Source organism: Microcaecilia unicolor, chromosome 1 (assembly GCF_901765095.1).
Source record: "Microcaecilia unicolor chromosome 1, aMicUni1.1, whole genome shotgun sequence".
Taxonomy (NCBI): domain Eukaryota; kingdom Metazoa; phylum Chordata; class Amphibia; order Gymnophiona; family Siphonopidae; genus Microcaecilia; species Microcaecilia unicolor.
Window position 1 is genome coordinate 441,143,326 of NC_044031.1, and position 23,138 is coordinate 441,166,463.

The following is a 23,138-nucleotide window of genomic DNA, read 5'->3' on the forward strand; positions in this document are numbered from 1 at the left end:
CAATCGGCTGACGGGGCCAAAGCTCTGAAACGATGTAGCTGCAAACGAGATAAAGCATCAGCAATCTCATTTGACACACCAGGCACATGTCTAGCAGTTAACCATACATTTAACTGTAAACACTTTAACACAATTAACCGCAGCAGCTCAATCAACAGCGGACAACGCGAATATTGCTTATTAATGGCCCATACCACTGACATATTGTCCGAATAGAAAGCAATCCTCCTATTCCTCAATCTCCGGTCCCATATACACAATGCCACCCAGATTGGGAATAATTCCAACAGAGCAATATTTGCACACCATCCCCTCTCTTTCCACCATTGCGGCCAGACCTCCGCACACCAGGCACCTCCAAAGTAAATCCCAAATCCTATCTCCCCTGATGCATCAGTAAATAATTGCAAATCCACATTAGAAACTATTACCTCTTGCCAAATACATATACCATTAAATACCGACAAAAACTTTCTCCACAACTGCAAATCCGCCCGCACTGCTTGTGTCAAACGCACCTTAAAATGCTTCCGCCTTAGCCCCACTGACAACAAAGCTAACCGTCTGGAAAATACTCTACCCATGGGAATCACCCTCGTAGCAAAATTAAAATGCCCCAGCAAGCACTGAATCTCCTTCAAAGTCACCTTACGCTTGGAATACACCCGATCAATCTCCTCCCGCAGCGCAATAATCTTTTTGCTGGGCAAACGCGACTCCATCCTCACAGAATCTAGCTCGATTCCCAAAAACACCAACCGAGTAACTGGGCCTTCACTCTTATCCGCTGCCAAAGGTACCCCCATCTCCTTTGCCACCGTACCAAATGCTGACATTAACACAGCACACTGATCGGAATTCGCTGGGCCAACAAAAAGAAAATCATCTAGGTAGTGCACAATAGAATCCAAACCACTAACTTGTTGCACTACCCACTGTAAAAATGTAGCAAAGGCTTCAAAATAATTACATGAAATTGAACACCCCATAGGCAAACATTTGTCAAAATAAAACATGCCTGCAAATTTAAACCCCAGCAACCTGAACGCCGTCGGGTGCACTGGGAGCAAACGAAAAGCTGCCTCAATATCTGCTTTCCCCATCAATGCACCCTGACCCATCCTCCTCAACAACTCCACCGCCCGTTCAAAACTTGCATATTGCACCGAACAGAATTCAGGATCAATAAAAGAATTGACCCCATAACCCTCCGGATAAGACAAATTATGAATTAACCGGAAGGAACCTGGTTCTTTCTTCGGTATCACCCCCAATGGAGATATAACCAAGTCCTGAATTGGAGGGGCCACAAAAGGTCCTGCAATCCTACCCAAACTCAACTCCTTCCCCAACTTTTTCTTAACCACCTCCACATGCTGAACCACTGATACCGAATTTTCACAATTATGCACCAACAGAGGTCCTTCATACGGAATTGGAAAACCTTCCGAAAACCCAACCCAGAGCAAATATGCCTCCCCACCAAGTGGATACCGGCGCAACCAGGTTTCCAAAACCAACAAGTTAATGGGAGAAGGGGCCTTGCCAGCCCAAACCGGGCCCACTCGGAATTCCTCCTCGACCCAACCTCCCCCTACCCGCGAATCCACCTCTGGTACATTTAAACGCTGGGTGAAGTCCCTGACAGATGGTGCAACAATGCCTAAATCTGCAGGCAGCTCGAGTACACCTTCCTGCGTTAAATTGGAAACACGCATTACCGGGACCACTCCCCCTACTTCCAAAACCACTCGAGCCCAATCCACCTCCTCCTGCTGAAGCGACATTACCTGCTCGCACCACCCCCAATCCCCCGGCAAATCCCATTGAGCCACTACCATACCCGGGCACTCCAGCAGAGGCTCCCCAACGAAAGGGAACATTAACCGTGGGCGTAAAATTCGCAATCCACAAATCCACATCACGTACACCCCAATTCTCAGACTTATCCCGTGCTAAACTCCGCCTAAACTGCTCATCATAGTTAACCCAACCCCAACCACCATACATTCTATATGCTCTTAATATTAAATCACAATATTTCCACAAACCTGGATACAACTCAGGCTTCTTATCTCCCAACACACTCGCAAATACATGAAAGCTCAGCAACCAATTCATGATCGTCTTCGCAACTCTCCCTTCTTCTTTTTTTCCTTCTTCTTTCCCCCCATCCTTCCCTCCATTACCATCCTTATCCTGCGCCAGCAATGCAAATAAATCAATAAATTTACCCTTTAAAATTCGCTGCCGCCACTTCACCGTGATATAACTATCCAAAGGTGCAATATTACATAACGTATGACCCAGCCTTGAACCAGCACCCACACCTGCAATCTGATTATTCCCCACACTCATCACCCCAGCCCCTCTGTCCTCTTCCCCGTCTTCAGAAGAAGAGGAAGATGACCCCGATGAATCCCAGGAATCCGACGATTCCCAAACCTGCAACGGATCCCCGATCACTCTCTTCCGCTGCCTTTTGTCCTTCTCCAATCTTTTAACCACATGACACAAATTACGCAAAAATTTTTTATTCTTTAACTTCTTCCGCAAACCCCGACCATGCACACTTCTTTCCCGACCACTCCTCCCCCGAATCCCCTCCCGCAACTGCACTCCCTCCCTCCCCACTCCATACACAGCTGCACCAAACTCCTCCAACTCACCAGTCACTCTCCCTGTAGAAGGCCCCTCCAGTGGATCTTCACCAGCTTCGACACCACTTAGTCCTGCCTCTCGCAACCGAGCACCACCATTCAGGCCAAGTCCTGCAGGAGCACCTACTTCCCTCCTTGCAGCTCTGTCCTGCTCCAAGCTCTGGCCCACTTGACACCCCATATCCACTAGCTGTCCCCCAAGGGCCCCTACTACACCCTCCCCTTCTCTCACCATATGCCTACCCCTACCCCCAGAAACTGCCCCTCCCGTACAATTTTTCTTCTTGCCACTTACTTTTCCCCCACCTTTTCCCACTTTCTTGGGACCCATCGTAACCAAAACACCCAAAGTATCTCAATCACACCACAACACTGTGCCCCCACACCTTGCCCAACCGCCCCTACTCCCCTTCCCCACTACTCAAGTCTCCCAATCGCACCACTTAAATTTTATAAAAAACACCCCATACTTTCCCTTTTTGTTTACCCCACACTCCAGCCCCGTTTTCCCCAACAATTTACCCCTTGTGATAAATTCCCCCTCCCAATTACCACCATACACCTCCCCCTCAAATAATCAATTAATACAGCTCCCACTACCCGACAGCATTACTGTCCACTGCACCCCACTCTGGCCCCGCCCCCCCCAATCGTATCGCCAACCTTACCCAAACTCACCGATCTTCACCTTAACACAACCCCCACTTCCCCATTCAAAATCCAATCACAAATGCTCTTCCTTCATCCCCTACTCGTACCACAATCGCCAAATCAGCCTTCCTCCGCTCTCCCCGCTCCACTTCCTGCTTTGTGCACGTCACCGCCCACTCCTTCAACTCTCTTCGTAATCCGCCCGCCTCCTGCTCGACCTTACCGCCGTCTCCTCTTGCCTCACCGCGTCCTGCAACTCCGCACCAGCTTTTCCCAACGCGAAACCAACAGTAAACTCGCGCTTCGAAATTCAACCTCGGAGCCTCCCTCCAGCTCCTTCCCGGTCACACTTCAGGTAAAAAACACGTTTTTCTTTCATCAAATTCCCCTCTATCCACCCTCACCCTCTCCTACCCTCCCACTTAATGCCTTTTTGCGCCAAAACCTCTTTGCCCTATCTCAGCCTCTCTCTCTTCCCACCAATCCCCTTCCTTCCTCTTTAACCAATCTTTTTCCCTTTCCCTTCTGTTGCTAACCTGCCTACCCTCTTCTGCCCTGCCCCACCCCCTTTCCTTTCCCAGTTTTCTCTTCCTATTTTGACTGACTTTGCCATCAGTCAATGTTATCACCCCCACAGTTTTAAGCTGTGAGGGTTCCCTTATCCACATAGCGGTTCGCTGTATCTTTGTCTCACAATTCCCTTTTTAGTCATTCTCCTTTCACTAATATACCTGAAGAAATTTTTGTCGCCCCTCCTTACATTTCTAGCCATTTGTTCTTCCGCTTGCACCTTCGCCAGACGTACCTCTCTCTTGGCTTCTTTCAGTTTCATCCGGTATTCCTCCCCGTGCTCCTCTTCTTGAGATTTTCTATATTTCTGGAATGCTAACTCTTTAGCCTTTATATTCTCAGCCACTTGCTTGGAGAACCATATCGGTTTCCTTTTTCTCTTGCTTTTAGTTACTCTCCTTACATAAAGGTCTGTGGCCCTATTTATTACTTCTTTCAGCCTGGACCACTGCCCTTCCACTTCTTGTACGTCCTCCCAGCCCAGTTCCCTTTCCTGTGTTAGCCACGTTAGAGAACTTAGTTCTTCCCTTGAATTTGGCTGAAAGAGGGCATTGTACAGCATTCTGCTAGCTCTGACCTACTGCTAATCTCAGTACCAGGGAGACTCGTTGCCAGTGGGGCACAACCTCTGATCTGCAGTTAACTGTGAATAAACGTGCTTATTCCAATAAAGGACGTTTTCGGAGAGATTAGTCTTCAGGTGTCAACTGGTGTGCCAATGTTATACAGCAGCAAGTCCTAGAGGCCTGAGTGTATGCAGGTCCCTGGAGCACTTTTAGTGGGTACCGCAGTGCACTTCAGGCAGGTGGACCCAGGCCCATCCCCCCCACCTGCAACACTTGTGCTGGTAAATGGGAGGCCTCCAAAACCCACTGTACCCACATGTAGGTGCCCCCTTCACCCCTAAGAACTATGGTAGTGTTGTACATTTGTGGGTAGTGGGTTTTGGAGGAGGGGGGTTGGGAGCTCAGTACCCGTGGTAAGGGAGCTATGCATGTGGGAGCTTTTTCTGAAGTCCACCGCACTGACCTTGGGTGTCCAGTTGGTGTCCTGGCATATCAGGGGGGGGCGGTGTACTACCAATCCTGGCTCCTTCCATGACCAAATGGCTCGGATTAGGATGTTTTTGAGCTGGGAGTTTTTAGCTTCCATTATTGCTAAAAAAAACAAACGCCGAGCTCAAAAACGTCCATTTTTTCGAAAATACGGTTCAGTCCGCCCCTTCACGGACCCGTTCTCGGAGATAAACGCCCATGGAGATAGGCATTCGTGTTCGATTATGCCCCTCCACGGCAGCCTCAGATGTTAAAGTCAGTTCTATTAGAACAGCATTGAGGTCCTGGAGTAGTGTAGTTGTCAGTGCAGTGCACTATGAAGTGGGGAACTCAGGTCCCTATCTCTCTCTACCTGTTACACTTGTGGTGGAAACTCTGACCCCTCTCAAACTTACCAAAAGCCTACTGTACCCACATATAGGTGCCCCCTTCAACCATAAGGGCTATTTTAGTGGTGTACAGTGGGGGGGGGGTAAGGGGTTTTAGATGGGTTTTAGAGGGCTCAAGGGACAAGATAAGGGAGCAAAGGTGAGATGTGTATGTGGAAACATTTTTATGAAGTGCATAGAAGTGACTTCTAGGGTGCCCCATTGCACTCCCGTGATTTCTGGGGGATCAGTCTACTAAAAATGCTGGCTCCTCCTATATCCTAATGGCATGATTCTCTACGTTTTGCACTTATTTTTTTGTTGTTGCTGAAAATGGACAAAAAAGCAAAATATCCAACAGCACAAAACCTTGTTCGAAACAATATAAAAAAAAATATATATGGACATTTTTCTTTTTAAAAAATGACCTTCTTTCCTGTTCGGATTTGGACATTTTGTGGAAAACATCCATTCTTTGACTTAAGCATCATATCAAAAATGCCCCTCCACATGTTCCATGCAAAAATAGACTGGGAACTTTCCTGCTACATACAACATCGGTGAGAAAAAAAATTACATTTATATATATTTTTTCTTTTTCTTTTTCTGTTCTGTAGCCTGCAACCAAGACTGCTTAATTTGAAAGTCTATGTATTAAGCAAGATAAGCCAACAGCCATGTTAAAATGAGAGCATGTTCCCAGGCTTGATAAAAAATAAAAATCTTGGTGAAGTATTATTTCATCATTATTGGCCTGCTGAAAAGAACCTATTACTTTGCTTGCTGAGAAGACATTATTATTTTGCTGGTTCCTATAGGAAAGCTATTTTTCAATTGTTTACCACTGTATAAATCAGTTGATCACAAACCTTTTCTGTTGCCCCCCACTGCCTGTCATATTTTTGAGATTTTAACAGTAAAGATGCACTGTTGACCTAGGATATACACAGTTACCTCATGCATATTCAGTGCGGATAGCCTGAAACCTGATTGGCTGTGAGGTCAATTGGACAGGTATGGGATTCAGTAACATAAATAAAGCTGGCTACAATTTGCAGAAAATATTACGTGCATATTCTTGATCCTTCTCAATCAGTCTCTAAAAGAAAAAACATGTTTCTTGTGCTGAATTGTGTATTGGTCTTCTACATACCTGTGTGTTATCTTGTTAAATTCTTTGATTTATTTTGATCTACTAAATGTTAGGTTATTTAATACAGAGATTTATGTAAAAACCAGATTTAAAAATAACAGCAACATGAGATACCTGCTGGTTTTAATGCTAGCAGAACAGGTTTTGACACCAGATATACTGAACTAATGAGAGAGAACATGACAGAATTATTATGGCTGAATATAAAACAGTGAGGTCACTTTCTGTGGTCTTCTGACCGCTTAATTTGAACATATGTTCTACAGCTGAAAATTAATATATAGTCCAGATTTCTTATCTATAAAAACTTCTACCTGATTTTTGTGTATTCAGAGCTAAATGTATGAGTTATAAAGAGCAGTTGAATTACACTGATGTCCATATATCTTTTCCCTTTGCATATGGCTTATCTGAAAATAAATATTAATAGGGTGATATTTAACTCACAGCAGTCAGATTTATTTTTTTAATGCTGGCCGCTGAGTTTTTCTGTACCTGGATATTGTGATAGGGTATCTGCCTGCCAAGCCACTGTGATGCTGCCTTTCCCATTCTGAGGAGGAATTTGTTGAACATTACCCCTCCATTTGGAAAAGAAAAAAAAATGCTACTTCTGGTTAAGGGAACTTTGGTAAACTCAGCTTTAATCCTGCACTTCACCCCAAAAAAACTTTCCACAAAAATTATGATGCCCCCTTTCACTATAACCCAATTCATATGACATCCCCTTCCCTATAGATTTGTTAGTCCAAGAAAAGCCATTGTTCCATAGACTTAAGGTGTCTGAAAGAAAACTTCTCAGTTTTCTGCTTTAGGACTGTTAACAGCACTGTTGTCAAGTTACTCCATCAACAAGTCAGTGCCCATATCACTGTCTTTGTCAAAAAATAAATCAAGCACCAATAGTATGCGGAAATATCAACTCCTTTATTAAGTAGGTGCAAAACAATAAACACACATACACACACACACACAAATGCTGCCTGACTTTTCTCAAGCCTAGCCAAGCAGATCTATCAGGCTCTCTTTAAATCTGCTCATGAGCAGGCAGGCTACTCCTTGTCATGCCCTTCTCCACAGTTATATGAGTACAATTTGGTCAGTTCCAAAAGCCAAGAGGAAACAAAAAGGTGAACCAACCTACTTTTCCTCTGAACATATTCCTTGCTGCTTTATTCTCCCAGTCCCATTGATTCTCTGACTCATCCAGAGTAAGATTATGGTCCTCCTCAAAGTCTATTAATGCAGGAGCAGCCTATTAATGTTCTAGGTCTTCACCCCTTCCAGGGAGGGTTCATCGCATATTGATTGGCAAGCAAGAGATTTCCCAACTTCTCCACTTCTCTCTTTTTCTCTCTGCTACTAGACAACAACTTTTCTGACCTGCCTCTCTACCTAGCTTTATTGAAAGAAGCTTCTGGTAATGAGAGTTCATCCTCGGGGCTGGGGAAATTAAAGGATAGTTTCTGGTTTATAGAGGGCTTCTGCTTCCTCTGCTTTTCACTTCAAAGCATGACTGATTCTTCCTCACAATGAGTAAAAACAAGAAATAAATCCTTCCACAAAAAGTCAAAGAGCCAGCACAAGAATAGAAGACATCATGAATGAGTCCCAAGATGGTCAATGGCACCTGAAGAATTTTTTTTTTGCGCCATTGGTCATCTTGGGACTCATTCATTGTGTCTTCCACTTTTATGTTGGCACTTCCTCACAGTTCAGTGCTGGGTTGTACCTATATACCAACTCTAAATAGCTAGGTAAATATCTAGGTATTCAGCTAAATATCTAGGTATACAGCTAAATATCTAGGTATTCTTTACGAGATAGTTATCCTGCCAACTTGGGACAGATATTGATTTTCAGGAGGGTGGATCAAGATGCTAGCACTATTCTCAATGCTTAATCCTGAGAGGTTTCTTTTTTGTTTGTTTGGGGGGGGGGAGGGTTGCCATAGAACTTTTCTTCTCTAAGGGGTCCTTTTACTAAAGTGCGCTGAAAAATGGCCTGCGCTCATGTAGACACGTGTATTGGACACGTACAGGTCCATTGTTCAATGCACCTGCAAAAATCTTTTTTTGGAGGGGGGCGAAAATGGACGTGCGCTAAAATAAAAATTGGCGTGCGTCCATTTTGGGCCTGAGATCTTACCATCACCCATTGACCTAGCGGTAAGGTCTCATGCATTAACCGGGCGGTAATGGCCTATGCACTCACAATGCTTATTACCACCTGGTTAGCACCGTGAGCTGGAAAATTTCTCACACACTTAATGGACGCATGTAAAGAATGAAATTACCACCCGGGCCATGTGGTAGTCGGGCGGTAGTTCAAAATTGACACATGTAGGATGCACGTAGATGCCTACACTGCTTAGTAAAAGGGCTCCTTAGGTAATTATGCCAAAGAAACAGAAATGAGTAGTTCACACCTCTCCAATTACTTCTACACTAGGATTATGTTATTTAATCAGCAAGCAACAGATGTGGATTTGCTGGAGCAGACTCTCCCTGGAATGCTACATGAGGGAGCCTTGCTTCCTCCTCATCTTTCAGTTTGACATAGTGCACGCCAGATGGAAACTCCCAATATAGTGAGGGATGTGGTCATGCAACCTGAACAGGCAGCTGTAGGACCACTCCCTGGAGGTGGCAATTTGGGGTTTATCCCACCACAATGTGGTGAAGCAGTGTTGACCTCTGGCATATCTCTAAGCTTTGGCCAGGTGTTGAATGCAGGAGCAATTCAACCTATTAGTGCATCTTTGGAGGTATCATCTCCTGGACCTGGTTTCTTGCTGGAGTTTCTTCAACCATCCCTAGATGCCATCTGTGTGATGTTGGATAATCTTCATGCCTCTTAAAATACTGACCTTTGTGATATATCTGACATGGCTAAAATATGGAGATACTCATCCAGGTTCAAGAATCAAAAATTGCAGCTGTACAGACTCGTGTGGAAGTCATGAAGCAGACTATTGGTGAAATTAAAGAAGTTAACGCTACTTTGACTGAAATAAAAAATTGATTTACTAAAAACTGGAGATGCTAGAGAATGCTAGAAGTTTGAATTTGATATGTTTGAATTCTTCTAAAGTTTTGGGACTAACACCAAGAGATACTTTAAAATTATATTTGTCTGAGATTTTGAAATACCAGAAGGTGCATTTCCACCTTTCACTAACATATATTTTTCCCAGCAACCCCTCAGAATAGAGAAAAGGTTCAAGAGGGCATGATTTATCTTCACCTGATAGTCTAAATATGACTGGAATATTGGAGCAATCTCATAGAAAAATAATGGACCTAGAAACTCTCTTGATTTCATTTGCTTGTTTGTTTGTTTTTTTGCTTTTTTTTTTTCTCAGGATCTGGATTTAATTATGAGATTATAATTTTGCACAAATGCTGTTTATGGAGCAGTGCATTTGGACTTTTCCAGATGTAACTAGAGACACTAAATCTCACAGGAAATTATTTTTGGCAATGCATACTGAAGTTAGATCTTTGGGTTTCTCTTTTGCTCTTAGATATCCTTGTAAATGTATTATTAAAACTAGGGATATCAGATTGCTTTTTTTGATCCACAACAGCTGAGAAGCTTTATTGAGGGTAGAAGAGTACCTACCATTGTATCTGTATGACAGTGTTTAGGTGAAATGATTTGGGCTCCATTTTGTAAGATAATCTGTTTTACTTATTTATTTTAAAAATTCATACACCACCTAATCCCTGGGCAGTAAAAAAATAAAAAAAACAAAAACATAATAAAACATGACGTACAAACTTAAAACCAGAAACAAGGAAATAATACTGTTCATCACTTATAACATAGCATAGCAGATTGATCCTCTCTAAACGTTCCAACAAAGAGCTGTGTTGTTAAGCACATTAGGACTTTTCCTTATTTAAATTATCCTTTGTTTAAAAACTCCCGCTTGAGTCCTACCTTTTTTTAGGGCCCTTTTTTCTAAGCTACTGTAAGCACTGTGTGCTTTCCGCAGGTTAAAATTCATTACTGTGGGCTGTGCTTAGGCATCCCACAGTTGTTTTGGCAACTGCTTGTGCTTCCCATGTGCTAAAAAATACTTTTTATATTTTAGCAATGGAGGCATGTTAGGAGTGGAGAGTAGGCATGCCCAGCGCTAATCAGCACAGCTGTATCACCACACACTAACTGACTAGTGCGTGGTTAGCACAGGAGCCCTTGCCGCCTGGAAAAGAAGGGTCGGTAAGGGCTCCCTCGCTAATGGCCACGCACTAATTGGGAAATTACTGTGTCAGCATTAATTGAGGAAATAGAAAATACAGTAATTTTACAGCCATGCTGAAAGTGGCCTCAGAGCATGGGAATCCACGGGCTAGTCATAATGCAGGCTACTTTTTAGTGCAGCTTAGTAAACGGGCCCCTTCATGCTTTCCTGCTATTCAGAGCTTTGAAATTTGTCTCTTGTTTAGTACCATATCATATTACTTGCAAGAAGTTCTCTTGTAATTTTTCTTTATTGCAATAGGACAGATATTGGTCTAACTTAACTTGCCAGGATAGTTATCTGGGTAATGGTTCTACAAATCTGGCAAATTTCCAGCTATATCTTAGCTTTGTCCCTGGACCGCCAGAGCACTACCTGGTTAGTGCTGAGATGGTAAACATGATATTCATTGCCATTATCCAGATAATACTGATGAATATAATTGTCTGGGTCTGGTGAGCACTAGTTAAATGTGTTGCTGCTGCTAACCAGATAACTAGCATTAAATATTGACCCCTGAAGCTTTTGGCCTTTTAGCAGTTTTATGGACAAAAGTGAAGCATTGGATGGTCTTATAAATTCTTTGATCTAAAATCATGTGGTCTTTCAAATATTGATCTGATTGTGGCTATTTGAACTTCCTCATTGAACAGCACTGGATCCCCTGAACTAAGCAACCCAAACTGAAAGGGCTGGTTATGGTAGGGAATCTCCTCTAAATCCCCAGTTCTTCAATACTCTTCTGACCTTCGAACAGCATGCTAAAACAGATTTATGTCTTCAATGTCCTCTTAAAACAGAGAAAAGGTTTATGGAATCCAATGGATTGCAGGACTTGAGGTAGAATGGTGTTATTAGAGACAGGTTTTGTTAGACAAATCTGATTATTTTCTTTGACTGGGTGACCAGAGAGTTGGATCGAGGGAGTGCACTGGAAGTGGTGTACTTGATTTTTTTAAAAAGCCTTTGATATGGTTTCACATTGACAACTTATAAATAAACTGAGTGCCCTTGGTATGACTCCTAAAGTGACTGACTCGGTTAGGAACAGGTTGAGTGGAAGGCAACAGAAGGTAATGGTAAATGGAACTCTGAGGAAAGGGATGTTTCCAGTGGTGTGCGTCAAGGTTTAGTGCTTGGACTGATTCTTTTTAACATTTTTGTAAGAAATATTGTAGAACAGCCATCTCACAATGTTTGCGGATGATATCAAAATCTGCAATAGATATCCCTGATAGTGTGGATAACATGAGAAGGAACCTTCTGGTGAAACTTGAAGAATGGTCTGGAATTTGGCAGCAAAGATTTAATGCTAAAAAATGCAGGATCATACATTTGGACTGAAAAAAATCCAACAGAGTGGTACAGCTTAGGAGGTGAACTATTTTTGTGCATGAAAGAGGAGCAGGACTTCAGTGTGATCATATGTGATGATCTTCAGGTGGCCAGCTTCACAAAGGCACCTTTGAATTTCCACAGTCCTTCTGTCCCTCACAATGCCCTTCAAAGACAGTTTGGCCTCCATAGAATTGCTGCCCTCTCTTTTTCCCCTACATAGGAGCTTTTGCTAAGTTGTAATAAACAATTAGGACTAGATTCTATATATAGCGTCTGAAAAATTGACGCTGAAAATATTTCTGCCTAGGCATATTCTGTAAACTGTGCCTAGATTTAGGCGTGGTTTATAGAATATGCTTAGCAGCCATGCCTGCGCCTAACACTAGATGTGTCCATTTACACCAAGTTAGGCACAGAGCAGGTGTATTCTATAATTGTGTTCATAGATTTTCAGAATGCCCATGGTCTGCCCTTTCCACGCCCGTGGCCAGTCCCCCTTTTTGGCAGTGCACATTAGAATTTATGAGCACTAATTTATAGAAAATGCCTAGCAAGTTCTGTATGTAAATTCTAATTAATGCCAATTAATGTCAATAATTTCTTAAGTGGCAATTATCGGCACTGATTGGCTTGTTAAGTAATTAAATTGTGCGAGCAAACCCAGAATATGACTGGATTTATGTGCGCAATTTTGGTTGCACTATATAGAATCTGGGGGTTAATGCACAAATAAGTGTATGCTGTTTCTGCATGATTGTGGTAATTGTTAAGGTGCCATAACAACATTTAATAATTTGTGTTCAACTGCATGTTGTGTTAGAGAGCAAGAACTGGGTGAGAATAAGCATGGGCTGCACACTACTGTAAGCGCATGGGGCTAGATTCTATATATCGCACCTAAACATTTGCCACAGATAAAAAAAAATATGCCTAAATTTAGGCATACATTTTAGAATAGGCCTACATTTCTGTGGAGTTTAAAGAATACATTGAACACCCATCCACACAACTAAATTAATAGCGGTCAATCACGCCAAGTAAAACTAAGGAGCAGAACGAGTGTATCCTATAACAACAGACATAGGTTTTAGAAACACCCAAGACCCACCCATTCCATGCTCATGGCCACACCCCATTTTCAACTATGCGACTTAGAATTTACACGCATCGCGCTACAGAATATGATTGCACAGTTGTGCATGTAAATTTTTATTAAAGCCAATTAATGTCAATAATTACTTTTTAATTGGCAATTATCTGTGCTGATTGCCTTGTTAACTAATTAAGTTGCATGTGCAAATCCAGAGTACAACTGGATTTGCGTGCGCAACTTACATCACGCTATATAGAATCCGTGGAATGATGCTTTCTGAACATTGACACTTGTAGAGTTAGCACGGGTGTACTTACATCCTCCTCAAGAGGAGTCATGTGAATTAATGAACAGTATTAATGAACAGTGAAGGATATTTAAATGGGTTAACTGCAGAGGATATTTTGGGCACACCTTCAATAATTACTGACAGCCTTTGCACTTACCACACATTTATATTTGCTGTTAAAGCATGGTAAGTGCAAAAACCTAGCACAGAGCGCCTCGGATTTAGCGTTCTGTGGTCAGTAAAATACCTTCTGGGTAAGTTTTAATCTTTTTATCTGTAAACTCAATGTTCACAGTTTTTAGGGTGTAGCTTCCTTGCCAATGGTATTGTTTTCGGTATTAACTTTTATGTCACTGATTGTTATACATTTTCTCGCAGTCACATTGTGTATCCACATTTCACTTCCTTTATAGTGTAGTTTGGTTTTAGTAACCCCTACATGCCATGCAATCACATATCACTATTTAGATACATAATATTCTTTGGATCCTGTATATGCATTGATCGGTTCTGGGTTATGCTTACACTAGTAAAAAAGGCCCATTTTGGTATGAAATGAAACGGGCGCTAGCAAGGTTATCCCTCTCTCCCTCCCTCGCTCTCTCCCTCTGTCCCCTCCAAGTCCCATGTCTCCCTTTCTTCCCTTCCAATTTCCAGGCCCTCCCTCTCCCTCTCTCTCCTTCCCTCTGTCCCTCCCCCGAGTTCCAGTCCCCCCTTCTCTCTGTCTCACAGACACGTCCTTGTGATGCCTCCACCAGCGGCCCTCCCCGCCCCGAAGCTGGCCTCGCCCATCCCCCTATGTGCACGTTGCCTCTCCTCAAAAATCACCAACCCCCCTCTGCTACCCTCCCCTCTCCCCCTCTTACTGGGGTCCCGGCAGCAGCAGTGAAGAGCCTCGCGAGTCTGTTGCATTCCCTTCTCTTCGCTCTCAGCTCTGACTCTGGTCCCGTCTTCATTTCCTGTTTCTGCAAGGACCGGACCAGAGTCAGAGCTGAGAGAAAAGAGAAGGAAAGGCAGCAGACTCGCGAGGCTCTTCACTGCTGCCGCCGGGACCCCAGTAAGAGAGGGGGAGGGAAGGGTAGCAGAGGGGGTTGGCGATTTTGGAGGGGGGGCGATGTGCACTTAGGAACATCTCTGCCCGCTCCCGTTGTTCTTCAATGCGTGTCTTTCACTGGGATCATAACCCCCTGCTGACGTCAGGCAAGCAGGGTTCTACTGCTGGCCAGTGACATCAGTAGGTGGTTACGATCCCAGTGAGACACTTTAGAAAGTTCACATAGCAAATTATTATATAAGATGTACATTTGGCTTATCTTATTTTCGCTTTGTTTATAGTTACACGTTCCTTACTTTTCTTTTTTTTGGCATACCGCATTAGCAATTATATTTTTTGATTTACAGTTTCATTTTTTTCTTTCTTTCTTTCTTTTTCCTTTTTTTCTTAGTTGTTGCCGGTATATTTACATATACAAAGAACTGGATCACATCAGCAATAGTGAAAGGTATTGTTTTAAGTGTTCTCTTTTTTTGCACCATTCGTGTGATTTTTTGCACTGTTCAGCTTTTGTTTTGAACATCCATTGTATTATATTATTGTGGTGGGTATCCTTTTGAATTATACATTTTTAAGTATCTGATCCAATGTGGTATATATCATTCAGTGTAAAAAGTATGATGAAGGCTGCTACATTGGAGAAACAAGTCAGATGCTAAAGAAGAGATTTAATTTACATAGACATCATATGAAAAATGCCAGTACAAACAAAGATGTCACACCTGTGGGACAGCACTTTACAAAACCAGAACACTGTACCAGTGATTTTATGGTAAGGATCCTAAAACAATACAGGAACGTAAGACCTTTGAAGTCAAAATGATTAAATATTTTGACACCCACCAGATAGGATTTAACAAAGATCTGGGTTTTCTAGCTCAATATAAACCATAAAATTGTATTGTTTTGTAAACTGCACTGCTCTCCTGTCTCCCCCTCACCTATCCACCCCCATCCTGTTAGACTGTCACTGAAATGCTTTGATGTTTCGCTTATATATACTGTCATCTACCAACATTTTCTCCTTTTTAGAAACACTTGCTCTTTATGTATGAATTAGCAGAGAATAGGTTTTGGATTTGAATGTTTACTCATTTTGCAATTTTCTTACCCTGTTATTAGTAAGTATTGTTGTCTGTTTCTGCACTTGGAGGTATTTTTTGAAGTTCTCTGATAACTTGCACTGCAGTTTCACAGTCTGTTTGTCCTTTATATTGATTACTGCAATATCATGTTCCAGAAGAACAAAATAAATGCAAATATAATGTTGTTTAAAACAACTCCACTGAAAATATATTTATTTATTTATTTTATTTTTAAAAAATACTCCTAGCCCACCTATTCCTAGGTGGGTTACAATAAAACATACATAAAACGTCACTAAACAATACAACACAGATACCTACTGTCTTCAGAATACAGCGCATTGAAAGATCAAGGAAAAAAACACCTGAACAAATAAATGAGTTTCCAACTGTGTCTTAAAAGTGGATAAATCTGTAAGATTTCTCAACCAAGCAAGCAGCTTAATCCACAAACTGAGCCACAAACAGAAAAGGCAGCATTTCTTGTAATTGCATAATGTATCTGGCAAGCTAAGTAACTGTTTTCCCTCAGAGTGTTACACTCCGAGGAGTGATAAACTACACATACTTGCTGAAAGTACTGCAATGACAAGCCAGCAAGAGACTGAAAAACCAGCAACTTAAAATCCACTATAAAAGCAACTGGCAGTCAAAGCAGCAATTTCAGTAGTGGTGTAACACGTTCAAAATTATTCAAACCCACCAGCGCACGTGTTGCTGCATTCTGTACACCCTGAAGAGCATTGCACCTATCCTCAGATATACCCGCACATAAAGCGTTACAAGAATTTATTTATTTATTTATGGTTCATTTCTACCCCACATTTTCCCACAAATGCAGACACAATGTGGCTTCCATGAATTACAAACGTTAAAAGATACAACACATGAATTTAACAGTAGAATAAGGATAAAACGTTAGCAGCAATTAGGATGGCTAAACAGCAGAATTACTAATAGAATACACTTGTTCAAAAAGGTATGTTTTCAGCAGCTTCTTGAAAAGAAGGTGGTCAGCTTGCGATTTTAGGTACAGGGGAAGAGCGTTCCAAGTCTTCGGGCTGGAGTAGTGGAAAGTAGAGGCAAAAAGAAGCTTGTATTTAACACCCCTGCAAGATGGATAATGTAGTTGTAAAAAGGTGCATGCTGTTGTGATGGCATTTCTAGGTGGGAGATCTATTAGAGGAATCATATATTCCGGAGCTAAGCCGTAGATTATTTTATGTGTCAGAGTGCAGATCTTGAATGTGATTCGTTCTTGCACAGGTAGCCAGTGTAGATTAAAACGTAGATAATCCATCTTCAATAACATAAAATTCTGTATCACCGACTGAAAATCAAATGTGGGAGCATGGGTTCAATCTACTCAGCATCCTAAGCTAGAAAAACAAAAACTGAACCACCACTGAAACTTATAATTGCATGGTTAGCTGTGAGTCCAACACTACACCCAAACTCACCAACTGATCTCTTATAGGCATTGAAACTCCTCAAAACTGGATTGGCTCATGCTGAATATGTAACACATCGATTTACAAGCATTACTTGTGTTTTAAACACATCCAACACAAGTTTATTAGAAATGTATATTCCAGTCTAGTTTTCTAGCTGTGGCAGTATGCTCAAAAGTAAAACTAGTTTTTAAAATCTTATCGCCCTCAGTAACAGTTACTTCTGTAACCAATCATCTATATGAATATTTCTATGTCACAGTGCGCCATGATCCCAGCCACGACCCCGTCACACTTATCCATGGAGTGGGTTGGGGACAGCGTTCTTCCATGCCCGCTGTCACGCACGCCCTCCTAGTGTGTATGTGTGTGTGCCACAGCCCAAGTGTTATAGGGCTAACAGTGACAAACGAACAACAGTGGATCAAATAAAAACCTCTCACAGTTGGAGTCCTTCTGAACAAGGTCTTTATTCAAAATCAATAAAACAACCTGACACGTGGCGTGTTTTGGCCGAGAAGGCCTGCGTCAGGGGTCTATTAGTCTTTCATGTGAAATACCTTGGGAATCAGGTGACTTTCAATGAAAAAATGTTAACAGAGATATCATATGTGATGGGTCGCTGCACTTGTCTCTGCCAAACGCTATCGCATATGATATCTTTGTTAACATTTTTTCATTGAGAGTCATCTGATTCCCAAGGTATTTTACATGAAAGACTAATAGACCCCTGACGCAGGCCATCTCGGCCAAAACACGTCATGTGATTTTGATTTTGAATAAAGACCTTGTTTAGAAGGACTCCAACTGTGAGAGGTTTTTATTAGACCCACTGTTGTTCGTTTGTCTTTGGTTCTCCTGTGGAGAAATCACCTTCTGTGGGTGTTTGCTTCATTAGACTCATAGGGCTAGCAGCGGCATGATGGAGGGGTGCAGTGGAATGACATCATGGAACAGGGTGCTTTTAGACAAGCCCAGCCCTAACTCCAGTGCCTTCACAATTTGTTCTGCTTGTCTCCTGTGGTTCCTGCTGCCAAGTCCCTTTTCTCCCGGATCTTGTTGCCAAGTTCACTTGTCTGCTGGTTCCTGCTTGCCAAGTCCAGCTTGGCTCCTGGTCCCTGCTTGCTAGTTTCTGCCAAGTTTCTGCCTTATCTTCTAGCTTCCTGCTATGCCAAGCTCATGTCTTGCCTCCTCGCCTTCTACTCCGAAAGTGACTTGTCTGCCATGCTCAGGTGTCCGGCTACAGTTCTAGGGCTCACCATCAAGGTTCACATCATCCTACTTTCCAGGTTACTGAGTCCTAAAAATAGCCCACTTTGATTTCTTCCTCTTGAACTAAAATTTCAGCCATTTATATTTATTTCAGTCTCCTATAGGACCAATATCTCCTTTCTCTAAGCGTTCCCCTCTTTTTACTGAGCCACTTCCAGTCTCTATCATCTTCCTGAGTAATTTTACCTTTCTAGAGCAAACTTGTCCAAGTTCAGTCTTTGAGGGACGCAAACAGACCAGATTTTAAGGGTAACCCTAATAGTTATTGTAACCCTGGTCTCACCATAAAGTTCTGGGCACCAGCTAGCTCTTCAGGTCAGCACCCAAAACCAGGGTCCCAGCAAAAGTTTAAAGTTGTACTTGAGCTGGTCGCAGGTCGGGGCCAGATAAAATACAGTAGGCCATAGGATGTTAAGCCAGGCTTTTATTCTTTACCTTTCCGTTGTTAGTCTGGAAGTAAATAATCTTCACTCTCACTTAAAGAAATACTCCAGCCCATATCTCTCTCTCTATATATATATCTATATATCTATAACTATATCTATCTATCTATCTATGTGTGTGTGTGTGTGTGTATATATATATATATATATATGTATGTATATGTATATATGTATATGTATATTTATATATATATATACACACACACACACACATATATATATATATATATATATATATATATATATATATATATATAAGTCAATTTGTATCCAACTAGGTAAGACCAAACCTCCCTGTCTGCCCTCTCTCTTCCAAAGGTGTACCTCTTAGGACTACTGCCTTTGGCACCAAACAGACTCCTTCCCTGTTCTTGCTGGGTCATCTCTGCTTCCCACCCGGAGCACTCCTCCGCTCCACTTATAAAGCTCTTACTGGTAGAAATTTCCACTTAGTTCAGCTTTAGGTTATTGGGTCTATACCAGACACCCCCTTCTCACAGGGGGAAGAGGCAACCAAAGACCACATACTCTGCACAACAGCAACTTTTAACTCCAAACTCCACCCCTACTGTTATTCAGTAGATGGGAATGGTTTTCGGAATGAATCTTCAGTTGGGTTTGAGATTGTGGGAATATCAATGATTCATCGGGAAGATAATTCTAAGTTTAAAAGGTTATTTTGTCAGGGATCTTTCTTTATTGGATTTACAGCCGCTCTTGTTTTTGAATTTTGTGGATGCGTTTTCACAAGAAGAACAATAGAGTACTATGCACATGGTGTAGAGTTTTTTTGGATTTTGGCAGGAGAGAACTGAGTATCAAAAACTTTCTTTGGCATAAAGTATTTGGATCACCCAGCAAAAGAGAAGTGTCACATGAGGACATTATAGTTTATTGCAGAGGGCAATATTTTTCTTTGGAACACATCACTCCAATAGTGCATCATTCAAGATAAGTAAAAACGTAACTCTTATATGGTTGATGTTTTTACAGCGTTATTGATGCAGAGATTATCATTCTTTACCATTATTACCTAGCGGTGCAATATGGGGATGTAATGAGCACCAATTACTTAAAATTATAATTGTTAGATTTTATTATATAGATAGAGCAGTGAAATCAACAGGTTTCAGATAGATACTAATGTATTTTAATTAGGGATATCCTGAAAATCCTGTTCTAGGCTTTTCTAGTTTTCTTTGTGATCACAGAAAATGTAGACCTAGTAAAAAATTATCATTTTTCTGGCTGTACTGTTTAGCGAAAATTTTCTTAGGCCAATTGTTTATATAGTATAGCTGTGGATGTTGACAGAAACTATATTCCATCAACAGCAACAGCTGGGGAAAAGAAGAAGCAGTTTAACTGGAGATCAAAGTTCAGGAAGAAGCAATTTAACCTCCAAGAAAAATCTAAGCTTAGAAAATAGGCTGTGAGTACATTTGCCAGAAACCCCAGGGATGAATGGGAATATTGGAGCTTTATGGGTGAAATCTCTAAGTGCAGAGTGCATGGAGATTTCAAACCTCACATGAGGAAGAAAATGAGAAACTTTGAAATGACAAACACTAACAGAAGAGCCGGTTAGGGGTTGGGAGCTGATATGGCGATGAATTATGCTGATGGTGATGACAGCCTTTGGCTGATGACATTCTAGAGACAGAAATAGGGCCTCTTTTACCAAACCGTGCTAACGCACATGGGAATTGCTAGTGCAGTTTGGTAAAGGAGGCCTATAGATTTATATAGATGTGGTTCAGACAAAAAGGCAACAAAATCAGATATCTTTTTTTCTGTAAAATTGATTGAAGCTGCTTTTGATTAAACATGGAGAAGGAAAGAAGGAAACTTTCTTCCTGTTTTGAACTGTTAGCAGAGTTATACATTATTAGCACACCTTAAAAAATGTTGTGCATGCTAAATCAATTTAACACTGTTAACAAATTAATTAATAGACATTGGTCCCGAAATTCAGCCAGTGGTAATCAGCATTTTGCTGACTGCCAATGGCATTATACCTGAGAATTCTACACAGGGCTATATCCAGGCTCCAGCATGAATTTCTGGATATGGAAGCTGGCCTAAAGCCAGTTAAGAGCAATATTTGGCAAGGGGCCCTTTTACTAAGATGCGTAGGCACCTATGCACATTCAACACACGTCAAATTACTGCCCAGTTAACGCATGAGACATTACCGCTAAGTCAATGAGTGGCGGTAAGGTCTCAGGCTCAAATTGGACGCGCACTCGTTTTAATTTTGCCTTTTTTGCAGGCACACTTAAAAATGAACCTGCACGCATCCAATACATGCGCCTACACCAGCGCAGGCCATTTTTTGGTGGTCCTTAGTAAAACAGCCCCTACTGGCTATAAAGAGCTGCATAAAGATAAGGACTATTTTTTAACCATTTAGGAGGAGATTCTATATATGGCACCAGGGGTGTGCTGGTAAATTGTTAACAGGGGGCTCTCTCTCGCCAGCAAACTAAAAGAGAATTCAGGAGGGGCCCAAGCCCACATTTTGGGATCCATTTGTTAAAGTAGCCATGGAGAACCGGCTCCCAAAATTCTTAAAAACTTAAACGACTCTCGAGAGCTTGTGAGAGCCTGCTCCAACACACCACTGTATGGCACCTAAAAAATCAACACTGAAATCAGTGCCTAGATTTAGGCAACAATTACAGAATATGCTTAGTTCATATTTCAACGCCTAAATCTACGTGCATCCATTTACACCAACAAAAACTTGGTATAAATCCCTGTGCGTAGATTTAGGGGCACTAGGCCATATTCTATAACTAGGCGCATACATTTTAGAACGCCCATGAGATACCATAATCATGCCCGTTTTTGCCTGCTTGCATTAGAAGTTCGGTGCACGCCATTACAGAATATGCTTAGCGAGTTGTATGCCTAAATTCTAATTAGTGTCAATTAGTTCTCATTATTGCGTGTTAAGTGCTGTTATCAGAGCTCATTAGCTTGTTAAGCTTGTTAAATTACATGCATTGTTATAGAATCTGCACCAATTTTGGCACCGATCTTTAGGTGCACTATAAAGAATTTGGGGGCTAGTGCCAAATATTACATTTAACCAGTTAAGTGCCAACTCCACCCCCAGAATGCCCCCAAAGTAGCCAATTTCAACTTGAATGCTAACCAGGCATTTTCCGTGGTGCTATCTGGTTAAGGAATGCTGACAATTCCCGGTTCGCCTAGCCCAGGACATGTGATTTAATCAACCAGGAGCCTCTCCAGACCATTTAAGTCATTTTGAATATCGGGTCAATTATGTGTTGAAATATGCTAAAGGGCATCACTTGATTTAATTAAAACAAATCTGTGAAATGAATGAAAAGATATCCAGAAACTGGGGAAGGAAGCTGGAAATGAACCAAAAGATTTTTGAGTGCACATCCATACAATGTGCTAAAAACCATCTTTGAGTGAAACTAGTTTATATTTATTTCATTCATTCTAGAAGGAAAAAACGAGTGAATCGAGTGGTGAGTGTGTTCTCTTAACGTCTGTTTATGTTATTTATTATTTATTTATGACATTTATATCCCGCATTATCCCAAACAAGTTTGGGTTCAATGTGACTATCAATAACTATTTGCAAAAAGTACAATACAATTAGTATTAGCATAAGTAATAATAATACAATACACAAACTTTGAATAACAAGAGCAGGGTTCCAAGCTAACAATAACAATTTAGTAAGGGATTTACTACATAAAAACATGCACAGCTAGCACCACTATATTGGTAAGTGGTTACCATATTCTGGAAATATGCAGAGCACATATTTGCAAAGGGCAGAGCACAGATGGGACTTGGACGGGGCTCCTATCACATAGATTACATAGATATCTTACAGAATATTGTAAGTTACGCACATCCCAACCACATTTAGGTATCCACACTTCCACAAGCTCTGTGGCTGGTGTGAGTATGGCCACCTAAATGTTAGGCACACAAACTCTGAGTTACACTAAAATTCTGTAATGGAACCATGGGGTAAATTCTACAGTTTGCGCCTAAAAAACCGAACCCCCCCCCCCACCTCACGCTTAAGCGCTGTTCTATAAGCAGTGCCTAAGGTTAGGTACGGTTTATAGAATAGCACTTAAGAACAGGGGTCATGTATATTTAGACACATCCATTTGCATCAATGAAAATGTGGTGAAAATACCCCTGCCTAAGTTTATGTGTGGGACACCCTCATTCTATAATTGTATGCATAACTGAAATCTGTGCCCATGTTCTGCCCTGAAATGCCCATGACACGCACATTTCCATGCCCTCTTTTCCATGATACGTGTAAAATTTCGGCATGGATCACATGCCTAAATTTGCACCAGCATATGTTAATTGATTTCAATTAGCACCAATAATTGCTTGTTA

At 41.6% G+C, this 23,138-nt stretch overlaps 1 long non-coding RNA gene across 1 annotated transcript; it reads right to left on the minus strand.

The window, feature by feature from the left end:
* Positions 1-2,963: 2,963 nt before the first annotated feature.
* On the minus strand, positions 2,964-21,668 carry LOC115460323. Its single transcript, XR_003940460.1, has 3 exons — positions 21,565-21,668; positions 4,331-4,334; positions 2,964-2,975 (listed from the first exon to the last, which is right to left on the minus strand). It is a non-coding gene; the product is annotated as an uncharacterized LOC115460323 (long non-coding RNA).
* Positions 21,669-23,138: the final 1,470 nt, after the last annotated feature.